We start from the raw sequence: 22,840 nt of genomic DNA, 5'->3' as shown, positions 1-22,840 counted from the left end.
TCTTGCTATGTAGAGGGAAATCCCTGGTTTCCCTCTCCACATCACTATCTCCAAAACCATTTGCATCTTGTCCATAGGCAATCTCTCCTCTAGGAACTTCCTATACATGTAGTAGTCCACTCCATCCAACCTATACTCTAGAATCAACCCTTGAATCATAATCCGTAGTATCCTCTAGTGCAATGCTTACTTCTCTTGTTGGTAGGAGGAAGCCGTTGGTGTCGCTCTACCATCACTCCACAAGTGCTATCATCATGACACTTTGTGCACACACACATAGCCATTTGTCCACCTATTATAGTGTAGAAACATTAAGGATCTCTATGTCAGCATCCTCAAGCTCTACTCTCAATCACATAGATACTAGATAGTGCTCCTAGGACTTGATTGATGATGGACTCTCTTTCACATTCACCCAAGCTTGTGCCATTAACCATTTCTTAAGTGTGGAAAATTAATTGACCAGCCATAAGTCCATCATACCCATCATTAGTTAGCTGTGTTGTACCTTTAACCACCTCGTTCATCCCTCTACATTTTTTAAGCCTATATTGTCTTCAGTGTAGATGCTGATTTACACTACCCATGCATTGAATAATGCATATATTGAATTATTGGTGCATAAGCCATTCCCCAAGTGCATGTTCCAAAAACACATATGGCATTTTAGCTTTTATTCCTACTTGCTAATCCCTCCCAGGCATAGACATGCTTTTAAGTGCATGAGTCGATGCACGCTTTGGTGCATACCCACATGTTGTTTACCAATTGTATATGTCGATGCCCAAGTGCATGCACCTACTCCCAGGTACAAATGCTGAAATAACAATCAATGCTTATGTCCTACTTTATTTCCTCCACAAACCCTAGCAATAAATGCACCAAAATAAAAAATTAAAGTTCAAGATAGATCACTCATTGGTGCCCCTCGCTCTACTAGTCGTTTGTACTGTGAGACATTCTCCCCACAACACTTATGGTGTAAAATGTTCACCATTATGCTCCTCACTCTCCTCTAAGGGATTCTATTTTTTCTAAATGAGAGAGTACAAATGATCCCTAATAGCCCCCCCATAGCCTAGTTAAGCCCCTTTTTCTTTCTCTTGAAACCCTTTCTGCTATTTCCATTTTCCTCTAACTTGATTCTTTCACCTTTCACCCATTTTTTCCACCTTTTTCTTCTATTTATTCACCAAACTAATCCAAAAACTCCTCCCTCTTTTTCCTATTTTTTTTATTTTAATTTTTGAGAACTTACCCTAAAAACTCATTTTCAAGGAAAATTATCGATGATGGATCACCCTTATTTTATTGCCATAATATTTGAGGAAGATACCAACCTTCAATCCAGTCAATGTCAAGGGCAAGTTGTGACAAATTAATATGGAATTTCCCTACCGAGGAATACTTTATCTTTGACCTAATGTTATTCCACAACATGTCAAAGAGGGGCAAAATGTAGAAACCTAAATTCAACTACTTGAATTTATCATCAAGTTCACCTTAGCCTTTATCCTTCTTCTCATAATAATTAATTAAATCATATTTAATTAACTATTCCTCTCTATAATTAATTATATTACATTTAAGTAATTATTTCTCCTTGTCATAATTAATTTTTGCAATTAATTATTTTCTTTTTAAATATTCTTCTAAGGTTTGGTTAATTTTAATAAATCAAACCTCACCTTATCCAAAAATCTTAAATTCTTCTAATCTAGATTAGTTAATTAACTAATTTTATTGATTCCTAACCTTATTAGTATTTCTTCTAATTTTTATTTCATCCCAGCTACCCAAGTACACATATGACTACTCCTCATAAGTGACATGCATGCACAAGTCATTTTCCCACTTCCACCTCATCCTTTGACCAAGTATTTTCTTTGCTGCTCTCACATGTGTGAGAGTGTGCTTTCCAAATTGTTTTCCCTTTTCTTCCATTTGTCATTTTGCTCCTCTTACACCTCTTTCACTTTGCCACTTTATTCCCACATGTCATTGTGAGAGTTGATAAATACAACACCACAAGAGCCCAACTGATCTCTGCACACTGAATAAACCTGTTACAAGGAGAAGCAAGGAAGCAACAAAGAAAAAACATAAACACAGGAAATGCTCAAGAATATGAGATCTCTGTATTCACAAAAATGTGTAATAGAATAATAATACAAAAGAAAATAATTCAACCTCTAATAGGTCAAAAAACCCTAAAAGAGAAAACCCTAGGCTTGCACATAATAATTAATAAAAGAATTAATTATTATGCACCTAATGTTAGCTTAAGTGTAAAAGAGATAAAGGGGAACTCAATTAATTAAACAAATGTCATTTAATTAATCAAGTAAAGACCCGATTACTCTAACACCCCCCCTTAAGATAGACTTAGGGAGAAGCTAAAACCTAGAACAACTACTGAAAGAAGGAAAGATGGGTCCCGATAACAAGGCCTGATCAGGTACCCAAATACAAGGAAATCTCTATGAAACAGAGAATAAGGAGAAAACCCAGTGGGAAAAAACTCCTCTCCAAAAAAGATAAAAGAACATGCTAAAAGAAATATGAAGGAAGGAAGGCCTCATAAAGACCCCCCAAGGAAAAATTCCTTCACCCCAAGCATAGAGTACAACTGAAGATAGCACGATGATGCAAAAGGTTTCGTGAAGATGTCTGCAACCTGCTCAGTAATGGGAATGTACTCCAAAATGAGAGAACCATCCTGAATCAACTGGTGGATGAAATGCATGTGAAGCTCAATGTGCTTCGTTCGCTGATGCTCCACCAGGTTGCGATAAATGTGAATAGCACTCTGATTATCACACCAAAGAATAGTGGGACTATCAGGAGGAAAACCAAACTCAGTCATCAACTGTCAAAGCCATAAGATCTCCTGAATTATGAGCACAACAGCTCGATACTCAGCCTCTGTAGATGATAATTCTTAAGCAGTCTACTTCTTGCAAGACCACGTGATAGGACCAGAGCCAAGAAAGAAAACAAAGCCAGAAGTAGACTTTCGATCATTGACATCACCAGTCCAATCTGAGTCAGTGTAGCCAACAATGTAAGCTTCCCTTGATGTGTAGTGAATGCCATGAGAAATAGAGCCCTGAATGTACCGTAAAATATGTTTGGCATCTTACCAATGACTCTCATGAGGATCATGGGAGAATCGAGAGACAAGGCCAACCGCAAAGGAAAGTTCAGGACGAGTGTGTGTCAGGTACAACAAACTGCCAACCAACTGCTTGTAAAGTGTAGAATCTACTGAAGGAGTGGGGCGAATAGTAATCAAAACAACCCCTGACTAAAAAGGAGTGGGGGTAGAATTGTAATCAAGCATGCCAAAGTGCTGAAGCATGTCAAGAGCATACTTCTATTGGTAAATGGAGATCCCATCAGAAGATTGAATCACTTGAATACCAAGAAAATAGTGTAGAAGATTGAGATCTGTCATCTCAAACTGGTCCATCAAAGCTCGTTGAACATGTTGAATCATAGAGGATGAGCTACTTGTGATGAGGAGATAATCAACAAATAGCACAAGAATCAGGACCTCACACTCAAGATGTTGAATATACATTGTGTGATTGAAATGACAACATGTGAAACATGTGGAGAGAAAGAAAGAGTCTATCTTCTCATACCAAGCCCGAGGGGCCTGTTTGAGACCATACAATGAACGCCGAAGTCTGCAAACCAAAGAACTATCCTACACAAATCCTTGAGGCTTCTCCATATATATTTCCTCTTGTAGGTCTCCATGCAAGAAAACACTCTTCACATCCATCTAAAAAATGGGCCATCCCCTAGAAGCTACAAGGGATAGTACAAAGTGAACAGAGTTCATCTTGGTGATAGGGGAAAATGTCTCAAAGTAATAAATACCCTCAACCTACAAGAAACCCTTCGCAACAAGACATGCTTTGTACTTATCAATCAAACCATCAAAAACATACTTGGTGTGATACAACCATCGACATCGAACCATCTTTCTACCCTTAGGAAGAGGACAAAGATCCCAAGTATTATTCCTCATCAAAGAAGAATACTCCTCCTCCATAGAACAATCCCACTCAGGGTTTCCTTTTGCCTATGAAAAATTATGAGGATCATTTGAAATGGAATTAATCAAAAGACTAGAACCCATAGTATGAGAATGGGTGCGATGAGTATCTGAAGGATTGTTGGCATTATGTGAATCGGCATGAAGACATAATGATATTGTATGTTGTCATTGATGTCAATATGAGACATGGTGTGAACCGACACATGTGATAGGTGAAAAGAGAGAGGAACCGGCGTATGTATGAACTGGTTTATATGCCAAAGTGAAGCGGCATATTTGTTCAAGATGAACCGGCATGTAGTTATGGGAACCGGTACATGGAAGCATTGTGTTACTACCGGTTGGTAGGTAGTTTACACTTCATAATTTCCGGTTGGAGCACCTCAAGCCTATGTGACTCAATCGGTGATCTTCATGTGATGAGTTAGCAGTATAATGGAAAACAGATCATGTTGCCATGTAAGCTCTATGCGCGTGAAGGATCTAACATGAAGAAGACTATTCCTATCTACCTCGGGAATGTGCGAAGTCTATCAAATGGTGATAATGCGTGATGGGTTATCAGCTGCCATGAAATCGGTGGAAAATGGATGGTGGAGAATGTCTTGAGATTGATTGAAGATTGTTGCATTTAATGCAGTATGTCTCAACGGTCAGGATTGAACCGCTTGAATTGCTTAACCTTACAGGTTTAGGGTTTAGGGTTTTTGCTATCGACCTGTCTGTTTCCTATAAGGTCGATGTTGTGTTTCTTTCTAGGGTTGTTGGAAAAAGTTGTGAATGTGTATCCAAGGGAAGTGATATGTGATTCTTGCCAGACCAAAGGAGAGAAGAAATACCGGCAAAGTGAATGTGCAGAAAGAGAAGAGGAGCCTAAACGGATTTGCATTAGCATTGAGTGTTGTTAACAGATCATTGTAGTTCCTGTTGATCTCTAACCACTTCAATAGTTGTAAAATCCCCTAACAGGGTAGCCTTAACTGGCTTGATGCAAAATCCCCTAACAGGGTGGTCTTAATAGGCTTGATTCAAATCCCTTAACCGGGTAACTCGAGGTTAATGAGTTCTAAGAAGCTATAGAGATCTAGAGATCCTTTAGCTATTGAGTTCTTGAAATCCTCTAACAAGGTGACCCTACTGGGTTTAACCCTTAACTGGGCATTATAGCTATCCCTTAATCGGGTGATCCCTAACAGGATCGGTTCCTAGCAGAACCTATTGTAATGTCTTTAACCGGACAAGGCTCCTAACAGAGCGGACTTCAAAAGAGTTCAAAAGCAACTTGTGGGTATTCATTCCCACCGTGGTTTTTCCCAATTGGGTTTCCATGTGAAAAATATGTGTGTCATGTGTGATGCTTTTATCTTGTGATGCTTTGTTATTACCTGTTGAGCATATAATGGTTCTATGTTTTATGCCTGTCTATAAAGCATACTGAACTAACTGTTGTGATGATCAGAGAATAGTTTACCTATTCATGCATGAGGGTGAAATGGTAGTGTTGTTTTGAGTTAAATGAAAAGCTAAGTGTTGAACCAGTCAATGCTTGTTTCAGGCACTCTTGGCTTTACTGGTTGCAGTCTATGTTGAATAGGTATTCTTGTTTGCTAGTCATTTGGAGTGTTTGCTGTCAAACTAGTCTTGGACTGTATTTGTGTTTGTACTGATTCACCCCACCTCTCAGTACTAGTTTGGTACTAGTGGTTCATTGTTGAGTTATCAAGGATCACCGACCATAGATCCTGCTGCCTCAACAGTAAAGCGAGCCCACTTGGGCATCTAAGGTGGAGTAGGTGGAGGTGGAGATGGTGGATCATCAACAACATCATCAAAATCATCCTCAAAATGATCCCAAAGAGATGCTATGGGAGGAGTAGGTAGAGGGGTAGACACTGGAGAGAGGGTATCCACTATGGGAAGACGCTCATCAAACTGAACATCCCATCAAAATAGAACCTCTTTGGAATTAGGATCAAACAACCTATATGCCTTAAAATCCTCACATTAGCCAACAAAAATGAGGGGTCGACTCTTCTGCTCCATTTCTCTCCTCTGAGCATCAAGAATAAAGGCCCATGCCTCACTTCCAAATACTTGAAAAAAAGAAACATCAGGATTTTCATGAGACCAAGCCTCCTCAGGAGTCATATGTCAAACCGCCTTGTGAGGCATCCCATTCTGAATGTATTTGGCACAATTGACTGCCTCAGCCCAAAAAGATGAATCCATGGACCTGGACTGAATCATACAATTTTCCATCTCCCATAAAGTCTTGTTCTTTCTCTCAGTGACACCATTCTGCTAAGGGGTGTAGGGAATAGTAAATTGATGTTGTAAACCATGCTCAGTGCAAAAATCTCTAAAATCCTAATTCACATACTCCCCCCATTATTTGTACGTATTCGTCGAATAGAACAACCAGACCGCTTATCTACAAATGTCTTGAAGATTCGAAATGAATCAAAGACATAAGACTTGTACTTAAGAAAGTACACCCATGTGCATCTAGAGAAGTCATCAATAAATGTGAGTACATACTTGGCCCCAGAAAAAGAAGGAGTAGGGAATGACATGAGGTCAGTATGAATCAAATCCACAGGTGCCAAAGCACAAGGGGATCTTCCCTTCAGAAAGGGATCCTTGTGATGCTTTCCAAGCACACAACCATGACAAACACTATTAGTGTAGGAAATCTATGGGAGCCCAAGAACAAGTGCCTATGTACTCATCTGCTGAAGATATCTGTAATTGACATGGCCCAAGCGCTCATGCCAAAGCTTACTCACTGAATCTACATGTGCTATAAGAGATGAACCTGTACCTGCAAAGGGCTAAAATCCATCAAATATGTAAAGATGAGATGCAGTATCAACACTCCCAGTAGCCACAACCAAATTAGAGTCATGGAGGTCCCGAATAACCACATCATGTGCTGAGAACTCAACTGTCTTACTAGAGCTAGAAAGACAAATTTGATAAATGGACAGGAGGTTCGTCGAGATGTCAGGTACAACCAGAAAATCTTGCAGAGTACCCCCATCCAAAGACATAGAACCTGAACCCAAGACTGAAAGATGAACAGAGTCACCCACTACAATCTGTGAAGTACCACAAGAGGCAAGAGAGGTAACCAGCTGCTGAGTGTGAGTCATATGGTGAGAAGCACCAGAATCTAAAATCTAAGTGGACCCATAGGTCGAAGCTCAAGCACTAAGAGCATGACCTTTCCCTATGGAAGGAGAAGACGCCTGAGGTGAGGAGATGTGATGCTACTACATGGCTTCCTCTAAAGCCTCTAATCATTTCCAACACCTGGAAACTGTATGTCCTTCCTTGCCACAAAAACTGCAAGTATCTCCTAATCTCTTCTTATTCTTGGAGGAAGACTCACCAGACTACGAAGATTTCCCTTGTTTCAGATTAAATGGTGGTTTAGAATCAGACTTAGGAGGTGGCTTGGAGGAATGTTCATTGCCTGTAGAATTCTTCTTTGGCTTCGGTTTCTACTTTTGCTTCTCCTTAGATGATTGAGCAACCAATGCTTTGTTCTTGTACCCTGAGAGCATGTCCGGCTGAGAAAGATGAGACTGCTCAAGAGACAAACGCTCACAAAACACATCAAAAGTAGGCATTAGTGATAACTTTAAGAAACCCCCTCTCAAAAAATTGTATAAAATCTTGGCGAATATTTAATTTTTTCAAAAAATAATAATAATTTTTATTGGCAAATCTTTCCTTTCTTAAAAGAAAATTATTAATTTTATTGGCAAATTTTTTTATATCAAATTTTTTGGTACAAAATATTGGCGAATCCTGGAAAATAATAAGAGTGTGCATTAAATAATATTGCAAATCCTTTCATTTAAAAAAAAACTTTTTTTTATAGAAAAGTAAAGGCCTAAAGGTGGAAATCATTAATGAGTTTAAGGGGTGGACACTACTTTATTTAGTTTCTACCATTAATTTAAAATAATCTAATGGCCCTCTTTGTATTTTATGAGATAAAATATACCAACAATTCGTAATACTCATGGGGCTGAAAATTGCTTTTAGACCATTGATTCTTATTGAGATCAACAATTCAAAAGCAATTTCAAACCCCACGAGCATTAAAACTTGTAGGTACAATTTACCTCATGGAATACAATGAAGGTCATTGGATTATATTTTAAATCAATGGTGGCAACTAAAGATTGTTGATATAACACTAAAGTAACTAATAATTAAGATATATTATTGGTGAATTAATTTAGATTTCTACAATAAGTTATAAAATGTTGGCGAATCTAATCCAATCATGTATTGAATATTGTGGTGAATCTTTGAGTTCAAAAATTAATAAAATAAATTCTCTAGCGATTTAAATAACACTAAAATAAAAAATTGTAAAAATATGGCGATGTGGGTCACCTTAAAAGTTGAACTTATTAGCCAAATTTTGATTCCCAAATTAAAAAAAATAGCCAATTGGCAAATATTAGCCACTAAAATTTTCACTAGTAGGCATGGTAAAATGAGCACCCAAGGCATCCATGGTGGAGTAGAAAGCAGAGGCAAAAAGCTGAAAAGGACCCCGAAGCTTCGAAAGGATCAAGTGAATGCACTCTGGGTTTGTCTTGGTCTTTCCACACCCTTGGAGAACATATCTGGTAGTCTTGAATTTGTTCAAAAAATCCTCAATGGTGGGAAAGGAATCAAGTAACAAGGAAACCAACTCTGCCTCAATTTGTAATGCCTGGATCTCATTAACTCTCCCAAAGAGATTCTCAAACTTCAACCACATATCTCGAGGAGTGAGCAAAGCATCAAGGTGAAACAGAAGACTATTAGAAACATGTAATGCGAGAAAACCCATGGCCTCATCCATCTTGTTTCTGTGCTGAAGAATCTCAAAAGGATGCTGCAATAGAGGCTGAACCTCATCCAAACAAGACCACAACCCTCGTACCCTAAGAAGCCTCATGATGCAAGGCTTCCAAGTGTGATAGTTGTGTGATGTCAACAACTTAACTGAAGTGTCTGCCATGAAACTCTGCACCTGTACCTGCTTGTGTTTTTTATTATTATGTGATCTTTCAGGATAGAAAGAAGATGCATAAGGGTTTGTTTGTTTTGAGAGTTTTGGTGTTCTATATTTCTGATATAAATGACAAAAAGTGAGAAAAAAAAAACCCCCCACAAGAGATAAACCCAAACCCTAGTATATGTTGGTGAGAATGAAGCAGTGCATAAGCAAAAAAACTTCAAATTGAAATCTCATGTACCTGATTAAATATCTGAGAAACAAGATCACATATTTGAATAGAGAATGCTGAAAGCTTTCCAGCTCCTATTCATTTTTGAAAAATGGAGTCTGTTTGCACATTCTACAGCCTCGAAAGTGCAGAAAAGTGACCCCACTTTGAATGGAAAAAAGTATAGTCAAACAACAAAATTGAAAATAAATTCCAATACCATGAGGTCCAGCTTGGAACCAGCTTTTCGACGCCTATTCATTTTTGAAAAAATGACTTTGTATGCTCAAGATAGGAAGAAAAAATCAACCCCCCCTACAAAGGCAAGAGAGAGGGCACACGAAGGCTATCAGGTGGCAGGGCCGGGTGGAGGTGGCTCAGGGGCGACGCTCCAGTGGCGGAGCAATGGGGAGGGTGGCACAGGGGGGGCGGTTGGGCTATACAAGGGGTGGCGACCGAGAAGCGGCGGTGGGTGGGGTGTCCTGCGAGTGGGTGGAGGCCAACGGGGCTTGAGATGTCAAGGTCGGTGGTGCGCGGTACGAGCTTGCTGTAGGGCCAGGGGGGCCAGGGTACCCTGCGTACTATACCCCAAATTTTTTTTTTAAACTTTTGCAAAATTTTTTGAATGATGTTTTAAAAGAAAAAAAAAAATTGCCTGCATGCCGTAAAGAGGCAAAAAAAAGATTTTTTGAAAAAACAATTTCTCAAACTGCATGCCAAGGCCGTACGACCTGGTACAGAACAAAAAAATACCCCTTGAGGCTCAGGCGTTGAAAGTGATCAAGCTTTATATGACCATATGGGTTTTTGGGCCTTCTGAGCACGTTGGTGAGGTCTGTTTAGTCCTAAAGTGCTCAAAAAGGCCTATCCCTAGGTTCACAAAAAAACTTTTGAAACCCCAGATCTGCTTCCAATGTAAAAAAAACTAAAACCAAGAACAAGTAGTTGGAGATCTGAAGCTCTGATACCATGTGAGAGTTGATAAATACAACACCATAGGAGCCCAAATGATCTCTGCAAGCTAAATAAACCTGTTACAAGGAGAAGCAAGGAAGCAACAAAGAAAAAACATAAACACAGGAAATGCTCAAGAATATGAGAGCTCTGTATTCACAAAAATGTGTAATAGAATAATAATACAAAAGAAAACAATTCAACCTCTAATAGGTCAAAAAACCCTAAAAGGGAAAACCCTAGGCTTGCACATAATAATTAATAAAAGAATTAATTATTATGCACCCAATGTTACCTTAAGTGTAAAAGAGATAAAGGGGAACTTAATTAATTATACAAATGTTGTTTAATTAATCAAGTAAAGACCCGAATACTCTAACAATCATCTCCTTGTTCTTCCCAAGATGTGCTTACACATGTGTGAGCATACCTTGCCCTCTTCCCCATGACAAGTGTTCTTCCCCATGCCTCCACCTTGTGAAACTTGTCACAAGGCTAAGCCTTCAATCCAACTCAACATCTCTCATGAAATGTCATCCCTCCATGCCACTTTACATTTTGATCGTTCATTCTTCCATAAAAACTATATAAATTGGAGCCTTCTCCATTCAAAAATCATCACTTGCCAACATACCATCTTTATGCCAAAATCATCCTAGAATCCTCATATTGTTATGTTGTTTGAGAGAAATCCACATATCCCAAATTAAAGAGCAAATCAAATGGAGTATGGTGCATCCATTTTGGCTCACGAAGAAGGAAATGAAGGTATACCTTGTGTTTAGTGTTTTTTTTTGTTCAATGCACTAGTTCTCTTTTTATTTTCATTGCTTTCATAAAGTGTAAGAATAATGAAACTGTAGGCAAATAAAAAAAATGATTGGTATTAAAAACATATGTATAAAAGGGAAGACATTTGTTATTCATATTTTCTCTCTGATAATAAAATTGAAATTAACCAAGATTATTTTCATATTGCAACACAATTTAGCTAAAATTTTCATCAAATGGATGCAAGAATTATATTTTAAATTAGATATGTTCAAGAGGAAGTCTACATAAATCAACCTAAAATATCTATAATAAAATACACATACAAGCAGTTGCAAATTGTTGATGTGGATGAATATCACACTTCAAACTAGATAGAATTTCTAACAACAAAATCTATCTTTCTTGGAAGATTAGTTGTCTTCTAATCTCAAGGCTTGGAATGATCAGGTCTTGACCTATTGAGATTGCTCAGGGTTTGTCATTTTTATAGTGATAGTGTGTATACTTGATATCAAGATACCGAATACTCAAATTCAAAAAATTATCAACAAAGTACAAAATATTATACATGAAAAGAGTATTATAAGTATTATATCTACTGTTAATATTTTAGAGTTCTAAGCATGCATATCCTGATAAAATATATAATAAAAAAGATAACTAGAAATTAACTCAAAGTTGTATACAAATTTGTGCTATCTTCAAACAAACATCTACTAACAAGAGAATTAACAAAGCACACCAGGATTGGTCCGCGTAGTGATTTACATTCTCAGAATAAATAGAAATACAATATTTTATATGATTGTGTTCAATGACCCGATACTTTCTGTATACACCTAAAAATGGTCTGAAAATTAATTAAATAAGCAATTATTTAATTAATCTCCCCCCCCAATTTAATTGAATTCATCAACAATTTGATTAAATTCCCCCTTTCATCTACTTATTAATAAATCTAAGGATTTATTTAATAGGTTCATTTCAATAATCCCCTTTGATTAATTAATTCAAATTACTTAATTCCCCCCATCAAATTCATTTCTTCTAATCCCATAATTAATTAAAATAAATCAATTTATGATTTGTTGAGATTAATTAGCCTTTTCATATTATTTTAATTTCTAAATTCAAATTACCCACATGCTTCTTAACTTTTAACCACCTAACCTAACCCATTCTATCTAACCACATGTCCCCTTTCCTTGATCACTTTGCCCTCTCATGAGGAAAGCTTTGTGAAACTTGTCACTAAGTGTTCCCTTTCATCCAACCTCTTCTAGAAGCTTCTTGACACTTGTCACCATGGAGATGACATTGTCCCCTTTCATCCAACCCCTTCTCCTACCAACCTCTTCTCCAACCTCCTCCAATTTAACCATTGATATCTTCATACTTAATCTTGACCATTGATTCCTGCCACCTCACCCCTAGCCTTGAAAATCCTATAAATAGACCCCATTTTGGAGCACAAAGGGTCCCTAATTGATCTCATCTCATTTGCATTCATGCATTGTTACTATAGTCATATAGCTCTTAGCAATATCATTTTAGCATTGTTATCATGTTCAAATTTAGCTTAAATCTAGCTTATTTTCTAGCTCAATTTTCTTATCATCTAGCTTAATCTCATTATCATTTCTATCTTAACTGAGTCATTTATCCTTTAAATCCTCCATTTAAGTGTAGTCAAGTCACTGGAATTTGCATAATCAGATCTGAGAGCAAAATTCATACTCGCATTTACTAGGAGGTGATAGATTGCTTAGCTATGGTTTATCTTTCTTTACTTTAAATTCATTAACCATGCTTGTAATGATCTATTGAGTGTATAGGTGTACACTTCATAGGCACGACACTTTCTAATTCCTATATTATGCAAAGGACATACAAAATGAATTCTGCATGCGAAAAGAAACCAAGAAAATTGAACTTAGAAGCAATAGATTTCTAGTCCAACAAGATTCTACAATTTTTTATATGATAAAATGATGGTGTTCTTAGTCTTTTATAGACACAAGGATTGCTAAGATATTACTAAATGATAAAATATTACAACTAGAAAAGATAATATTCTAGATTGAAAATAAAAGGTTGACCAAGTCAACAAAGTCTTCCAAATGTTTATGTCTCTGAAATATCTATTGAATACTCTTTGAAAATGAAGTCATTTATAACTATTAACTTGTGGCCAAAACTTGCCCTCTTTTGGTACAAATATCTCTAATCCTTTGCTCATTGTACTTATCAAGAGTGGACAAAGCTGCCACTAGTGTCCAATTAACTATACGTGTTTTGTATTTCTATTCCAAATCAGAATTCTCTTTATCCCTTTGCTCTATATTTGACACATATTCCTTTATATATTTTTATTAATCTAATGTCATCCATTAACTACACACTTATTCTCACTAGCGGACCAAACACTTTGTCATCTTAATACTTTTTGAATCTTTTTACCACCCCATCATTATTTATTTGAATTAATTTTGTGTTTAAATTGCCCATTAGGATTTCAATAATATCTGTATCTTTCTCTCTCATCTTTTCCAAAGTTTTTGGTTATTTATTATCTCCCTCAATGCAAACTATTTGCCACTATTGTTGTATCTTCCACTTAGTAATGTAAGATTTTGGATATGCCATTAAGGTATTCAAATCAATCTCATTAGTAACTAGTATGGCCCTTTCATTGACAAATAATTCATCATAGTCCTTATCTCTAATACTTCTCTTCTTAGATTCTATAATTTTGAGTCCTTTTCTTTTGAGGTCTGCCTTATATCTTTCCAACTAGTCTCTACTAGCTCTAACAATGGGCTCATTAATCACCTCCATAGATGTTGTTAGACAATTCAGATAACTGGAAGACATCTGAGAGGGGGGGGAGTGAATCAGTTGTCACAGATTACTAGAAGCATTATCAATTAAAACTTTATTACCCAAACCCAAAACATTAATACCAAAATAGCAGATAAACCAATTAAGCATAAACAATATTCATAGAATAAATACCATCCACATGACACCAAGATTTATACATGGAAAACCCTGCAAAGGGAAAAACCACGGTGGGAAGCCTACCCACAGTCAGATAATACTTCTATAGTAAGTATGTGAATTACAATGAAGGGGCCTGAACTTGCAGAAATGCCAATAGCCTAGAGCACGCTGCTCATCACAAAAGGATCCTCACTGACTACATATAAATCCAGATTACAATTGAAAGAAGTGGTGAACTGCAAAAGATAACATCTCCTATGCCAGAGTACAGTTCCAGTTAAGCTCAATACCAGAGGACTAAATCCTCTTACATAAACCCAATTCGATCTCCAATGATAAAAAAAATCCCCTGCCTGAATGATATTACATTATTCACACATTACATTCCTTGACCACAACCTCTGACATTTTCCATGATAATCTACAATGAGATCTTACGTCTATATATACAAACCCTCGACCATCAAAAATCAGGTCGGCCACCAAACAATAAACTAATTACATAATTACAAACCATGTCGGCCTTAGACCAAATAGGTAATTAACAACACATAAGATATCCCAAAAATACACCAATAGGTCCTATCCACACATTACATTAATGTCGCTCCATTACCTAGATCAACTGGGACCAAGTATAGGTCCACACGCTTTATCAATGATCTCCAAACACCAAGTATCTAACATGATCACCAACAACATCCTGAAACTCCATCATAAGTTGCACGAACACCACTTATGCAACTCATCAAAGATCTCCATCAAAAGCTCTGCTGGTGAAACCCTCGTTGGAACCAGAAACTAATCTTCTAAGAAAGCAGGATAGCATCCAATCACGAGACCAAAACCAACTAATCAAATAAGAGTATAAGTATCATGAACAAGCCAATTCCATCACCAAACTATACCGGAGTCTACCGGATTATGTGGGATCCAAGTTAACCAGAAACCACTCATCCTACCGGGACTAGAAGGGTGTCGGTAAAGCATCCAAACAACTAGTGTTTATTTCAATGACAAAACATCAATGCAACACATAATCAATTCCACCAAATGGCCAACAATCTCCCCCTTTGGCATTGATGGCAACACTAGATGTGAAAAATATCTAAGTACCAAGAAATGCCAAACAAGTCTCCCCCTGTGGAAGACAACCAACAATCATCTGCATATAGCTTGGAATATCAATATCTCTCCCTTTTCATATTTCTCCCCCTTTGACATTTATCATTTTCTTCCTTTATCTTTTTCACATCATTATCTCTCTCACTTTGACATCAATGCCAAAAATCTGAAAGAAATATCAAAGCAAAAGCATAAGCTTTTGAATCTCAAAGCTGACTACTCCCCATGAGAAGTAGCATCCCACATCAGTGCCATAATGAATAGTATCTTAGATAATGCATGCCAGACTAATGCCAAACCGCATCAATCAAGTCTCTATCGAAGGGGCATAAACCCCCAATCTATCTCTCAGGTACTCAAATGATTCCTTGGATAAAGGTTTAGTGAAAATATCTACAATGTGCTCTTTAGTGTTCACATAAACTAGTCTAACTTCATTTGCTTCCACATTCTCCTTCAAAAAGTTATACTTGATAGATATGTGTTTTGTCTTAGAATGAAATATCAGATTTTTTGATATATCAATAGTAGTAGAGTTATCATAGTGAATAACTACCAGTGCATCACAATCCACCTTTATATCCTTCAACATTTGCTTCATCCATAAAACTTGTGTATAGTTAGTAGCAGCAACAACATACTCAACTTCATCAGTAGATAAAGAAGTACATGACTGTTTCTTGCTAATCCATGAAACCAACTTCTTTCCAAGCAAGAAAGCTCCACCAGAAGTACTTTTAAGGTCATCAACATCTCCAGCCCAATCAACATCTATATATGCACATAAAGTAAAGTTATCATCCTTAGGATACCATAAGCCACATTCTGATGTACCTTGCAAGTATCTAAAAATCCTTTTCACCGCCATCTCATGATTTTCTCTAGGATCACTCTAAAATATTGAAACAATACAAACAACATTCATAATATCAGGCCTAGTCTGAGTCAAATAGAGCAGACTTCCAATCATAGATTTGTATCTTATAGGATTTACCAGTGTAGAAACATCTTTTCTTGTCAATTTATCATTTGTAACCATAGGTGTACTTACTGGTTTAGAATATCCCATACTAAATTTCTTCAACAATTCCTTAGCATATTTAGTTTGACAGATAAAAATTCTTTTGTCAGTCTGAGTAATCTGCAAACCTACGAAAAATTTCATCTCACCAATCATAGACATCTCAAATTCTTCCTCCATATTCTTAGAAAATTCTATGCATAATTTATCTTCACCTCCAAAAATAATATCATCAACAAATACTTCAATAATCAGTATATCATCATCAGTGATTTTATAATATAAATTACTGTTAGCACTGCCCTTAGTAAAACCAAGCCTCAAAAGATATTTATCCAACCTTGCATACCAAGCTCTAGGTGCTTGTTTCAATCCATATAAAGCTTTCCTTAACCTTCAAACCATATTAGTATCATTTGATAGTGAAAAACCATCAGGTTGCTCAATATAAACTTCCTCATCAAGATCCCCATTCAGAAACACACATTTAACATCCATCTAATAAACTTTGTAGTTTTTATAAGCAACATAGGCAAGAAATAATCTTACAGCTTCAATCCTAGCTACTGGTGCAAAAGCCTCTCCATAATCAATTCCTTCCTTCTGAGAATATCTTTTAGAAACCAATCTAGCCTTATTCCTTATAACTTTACCATCCTCATTCAATTTATTCCTAAAAACCCATTTAGTTCCAATAACATTTTTATTTTTAGGTCGGGGAACCAAAGTCCACATGTTATTTTTCTCAATTTGATCCAATTCTTCTTCCATATCTTTTAACCAAAATTCATCTTTACATACCTCAATTATTGATACCGGTTCACATTATGAAATTAAACATACCTCATTAGTTGCCAGTCTTCTTCTTGTCATCACTCCATTGCTCTTATCCCTAATGAGTTGATCTTTAGAATGATTCAATCTCACATACCTAGGAATCTTCTGACTCTCTGTTCCTCTTCCATGTTCTTCAGTTACTGTAGAATTGTCTGATGTTGCCGGAGTAATTGGTTTAAATCTCTGTTCCAGTAAAGGTGCTACTAGTTTAGATATATTCATTTCCACTGTTGGTTCCTTCTCATAAACTTTGATTTGACTTTTATTCATCTCATCTACTTTAACATTATCACTCTCCACAATTATTTTCAATCTCTTGTTATAACATATGTATGCTTTTCTTTCATTAGAATAACCAAGAAATATGCCTTCATCACTTCTAGGATCAAATTTCCCAATAGTATCATCTCTCTTGATATAACATTTACTACCAAAACTTCTGAAATACTTAACTATAGGTGTATTTCCAAACCATAATTCATAAGGTGTCTTATCGGTTTCTCCTTTGATGTGTACTCTATTGAATGTATAAACCATTGTACACACTACTTCCCTCTAGTAGATATGAGGTAGATTAGCTTCCATCATCATTGTTCTAGTAGCATCCAATATAGTTCTATTTTTCCTTTCCACAACTCCATTCTGCTGAGGTGTCTGGGGAGCAAAAAATTATCTTCTTATACCATGCTTGTCACAAAAGTTAGTAAACTCACCGGATGTGAATTCTCCACCATGATCTGATCTCAAACATTTAATCTTCAATCCTTTCGTTTCCACTTTAGCCTTAAAAATTTTAACTTTTCAAATACTTCAGATTTTTCTCTCAAAAAAGTAACCCACATTATTCTAGAATAATCATCAATGATTAGCATGAAATATCTATCACCATGAAAACTTTTAACTCTATCATGGCCACATAATCAGTATGAATAAGATCAAGAACATCATTTGATTTATCTTGTATACTCCTAAAAGAGGTTCTGACCTGTTTACCCATTTGACATTCTTTACATACCAGATTATAGGGCTTCATAATCTTAGGTATATCCCTAACAACCTTAGTTGAACTGATCTTCATAAAGCAATCAAAATTCACATGACACAACCTTTTATGCCATAGCCAACTCTCATCTATCTGTGTAATCAAACATGTCTTCTTACCAAAGTTTAAATGAAATATGTTACCTTTTGTCTATGTATCGGTTGCAATATCCAAGCCAGATCTATTAATGATTTTGCATTTTCCATCCTTGAACTATAATTGAAATCCCTTATCTACCAATTGTCCTACACTCAAAAGATCATGCTTCAAAACTTTATCATAATAAACATTATCAATATTGTTCTTACCATCCAATGATATAGTTCCTTTTCATTTGATCATACATGCCTTGTCATCTCCAAATCTAAGTAGTCCACCATCAAATTCTTGTAAAGACAAAAACTTCCCTTTATCTCCAATCATATGATGTGAACAACCAATATCAATTACCCATTCATCCTTCTCCTCAATTTTAGCAGCAAGTGCCTTCTCCTTGGGTACATTCTATTCTAGTCTCAGGTCATCTTCTTTGATAGCCAAGAATACCCATTCCTTCCCATTGCCAGATCCACTAGCAAAATCTTCTGCCAGTTCATCATCTGAATCAGTAATGCCTTCCTCATCTACTATGTAGCATGATTTGTCTCTTTTTTTCTTGAATCTATACTTGTTATGATATCCAGGGTTAGGCTTAAATGATCTTTTAACACTTTCTTCAAATCTTGAATTTCTTTCAAGACATCTAGATGCAAAATGACCAATCTTATTACATGCAAAACATTTAAAAGGTGCATTTCCTTCATATTTACTTCCTACTGGTCCTTTCGGTACTCTTCTAGAAAATAGTGCTTCAAGTTGCTTAAACTCATAATATTATCTCTTCATATCTTCTAATTCTTTTGCATATAAAGCTTTCCAGTCTTGCTTACCGATTGTAGATGTAGATGCATGAAAAGAAGGTCCAGTCTTCACAGCTCCAGAAGGTCCAAATTCCTCAAGTTCAAAAGTATATAGTTTCCCAACCAAAGTATCTCTGTTGACAAATGTATTAGCCATTGTTCTCAACTCATTGATAGAAGTAGCCTTGATTTTGTAAGCCAATAGTAGGGCTCTCAGGACTTTAGAAACAACTTCATCTTCTCTCAGAGTTCCACCACAATATTGAATTCCCATAACAATCTCATTTACCCTTCCCATGAATGCAGTAATCCTTTCATCTTCTTCCATCTTCAGGTTTTCATATCTCACCCGGTAACCATCAAGTTTAGCAATATTCACTGTAGGGTCATCTTCATTAAGAGTCTACAACTTATCCCATATAACCTTTCCAGATGTTTTGTCTGTTAATCCCATTATTTGCTGATCAAAAAGTGCACACAAGAGGGCTTCTCTTTCTCTACAATCATTCTCAAGCTCCTTGTCCAAGTTTACTAGAGGAGGATTTCCAGATCTCAGATTATAGGGTGTGACACCATTCTGTGTGATCTCCCAAATCTCCTTGTCAAGACATCTTAGATGAGTCTCCATCTGAATCTTCCATATTGTATAGTTTGCTCCTTGAAGCCTTGGTATATCCCTTCGAAAGATATCTTCAGAAGAACTTGATGAACTTGAACTGTTAGTCACCATAGGATCTTCCTCAAGTGGTTAAGCTTTCTACAAAGAGGATTAAATCTCTAATACCCATTGTTTGACAATTCATATAACATGAAGATAATTGAGAGGGGAGGGTGAATCAATAGTCATAGATTACTGGAAGCATTAGCAATTAAAACTTTATTACCCAAACCCAAAACATTAATACTGAAATATCAAATAAACTAATTAAGCATAAACAGTAATCACAGAATAAATACCATCCACATGACACCAAGATTTGTATATGGAAAACCCGGTAAAGGGAAAAACCATGGTGGGAAGCCTACCGACAGTCAGATAATACTTCTGCAATAAGTATGTGAATTACAATGAAGGGGCCTGCACTTGCAGGAAGGCCAAAAACCTAGAGCACACTTCTCATCACAAAAGGATCCTCACTAACTACATATAAATCTAGACTACAATCCGGAGAAGTGGTGAACTAAAAAAGATAGCATCTCCTATGCCAAAGTATAGTTCCGGTTAAGCTCAATACCACAGGCCTAAATATTCTTACATAAACCCAATTCTATCTCCAATGATCGACCAACTCCTCTACCTGAATGATATTACATTATTCACACATTACATTCCTTGACCATGACCTCTGACATTTTCCATGATAATCTACAATGAGATCTTACATATATATATACAATCCCTCGACCATAAACAATCAGGTCGGCCACCAAACAATAAACTAATTACATAATTACAAACTATGTCGGCCTTAGACCAAACAAGTAATTCAAAATTACATCAATAGGTCCTATCCACACATTACATTAATGTCGATCCATAACCTAGATCAACCAGGACCAAGTATAGGTCCACACACTTCAACAATGATCTCCAAAAACCAAGTCTCGAACATGATCACAAACAACATCCTGAAACTCCATAAAAAGCTACACCAACACCACTTATGCAACTCATCAAATATCTCCATCAAAATCTTTGCCGGTGAAATCCTCGTCGAAACCAATAACCAATCTTCTAAGCAAGCAGGATAGCATCCAATCACCGGATCGAAACCAACTGATCAAATAAGAGTATAAGTATCATGAACAAGCCAATTCCATCACCAGACTATACCGGAGTCTACCAGATCATGCCAGATCCAAGTTAACCAGGAACCGATCATCCTACCAGGACCAAAAGGCTGCCGGTAAAGCATCCAAACAAATAGTGTTGACATCAATGACAAAACATCAATGCAACACATAATCAATTCCACCAAATGGCCAACATATGTCATCTCAAGTTGTGTCCAATTGGAATGCTCAATGGGAAATTATTCAATATTTAGTGCCTTATAATCTGGGTGGAGTACCTTCTCATCATCCTCATGAATTTTTGGAGGGATGTCAAGCAGACTCAATGTATGCATTTGTTTGAGGGTTAACCTTTGATATTTTATTTTCCTTATCTCTCAGTCATCCTCATAGTCCATCGAATAATATTCCATGTTTGGGACATGTACTACCTTTTTATTAATATATTTGTGCATCTTCTCAAGAGGATCAAATGAGTCCCTTGCCAGTTTGAAGAATTGAAGATGGCAAGCTAAAAGATCTTCCTTTGCTTGTTTCACATTATCTAAATAATTGCATACATATCAACCAATATTGAGGGGAAACTTAAAAATTAGCTTCCTATGCAACTTATGAAATGTGACAGTATAATTAACCACCTACCTTTAAAATTTAGCTAACACGACCAATTGTTGGGATATTTGGGTAACATAAAAAGGTTCACCTTTAGGATTCTACATCCTTATGTATGAGAATGTTAGAAACTATATGTATTCTTAGCCTCCATAATTTAATGAATTCTTTAGCCTCCTTTGGAATCTTTGGATGACTCTATTCTTGAGTACTCTAACTTTTGACTTTACAAAAGTATCATTCACTATCTTGTAGTGAACTTGAGATTGTTCTCTGGTTATTTGATGTAAGTACACCAAATGTCAACCTATCTGCTACCAAAACACCGATTCTATTTAAACCTTTTATATTGTCCTTGATTGTACAAGAACACACTACATATGAGGATATGTAAAATTTTCTAATTGGGGAAGTCATAATGTGTCTATGGATAGAGTCATTGATTACTTGAGCCCAATGGATAAGCTATGTCCTTCTATAATTATTTGTATAAATGGGAACATCCATCTCTCAAACTTCTTGCTTATTTTCAATCCAACTATCTTGCTCAGAGAGTAATGGGTTCATATAAATCTTGATAGGAATAATCTAGGATGAGGAATTTGGTAGCTTAGAGGGAATTGTATGATTTTTCCCTCTTTTAATCCATCCTTCTCTTATGATATTTTTGCATGTTTCCTCAGCCTTCACAACGTGTTTAGTTGAGTCTTCTATGTCCATTATCATTTCTTTCCCTAGGTATAGTGATACCAAAGGTATTTTCAATCCCTTTACCTATTCATGGTCAATACAGTAAGGTCTGGGTCATAATGATTAGACACCCAAGAGTCCCAATAGAGATGGAAACCCAACAACCCTAGGCAAGCCACTTCTATATAATATTCCCATTTCATTCAAAGCTAATGATTGACTCATGAACATTTTATAGAATCTTCTATAATTTATAATGTTCTAAGTGGGTGTCCAAAATATACCAGCCATCAGGAACCACTTGTGGAAAGATGCATTCAATTTTTTTTTGAAATTTGCCATTGTTGTACCCATACCTCCCGCTATAAAGTTTTATCTATTATGATTTATCTATGCCACTTAAACTATCATTTTATGTCCAATTTAAAATATTTGTTAAAAATAAGCTCGCTATGTTCACCTATATCAGTAATTTTCTACAAAATCATCTTACCAATTATAGTTTATCTGAAATTACATAGAATTAGGGTTATCTATAAACATACTTGTGCACAAGAATGATTCACCTTTAATTGTGATGATGTTTCTTCTAATGTAGATGGTATTTTACACTTCATGTGTTTTGAATAAAAGGTATCAATTGATAATTCAATCTTACCACTTTGTTTTGATCCTATTATCCCACAATTTGAATTAACACAACTTTAAAAAATAATAGCAGAAAAACTCATGAAATTGGCATAAAACTTGGTGTTTGTTGTCATTAATGGATTGTTGAGACTTTCA

Source organism: Cryptomeria japonica, chromosome 7 (genome assembly GCF_030272615.1).
Source record: "Cryptomeria japonica chromosome 7, Sugi_1.0, whole genome shotgun sequence".
Classification (NCBI taxonomy): domain Eukaryota; kingdom Viridiplantae; phylum Streptophyta; class Pinopsida; order Cupressales; family Cupressaceae; genus Cryptomeria; species Cryptomeria japonica.
The sequence above is the reverse complement of the archived record's forward strand: the minus strand, read 5'-3'. Positions refer to the sequence as shown.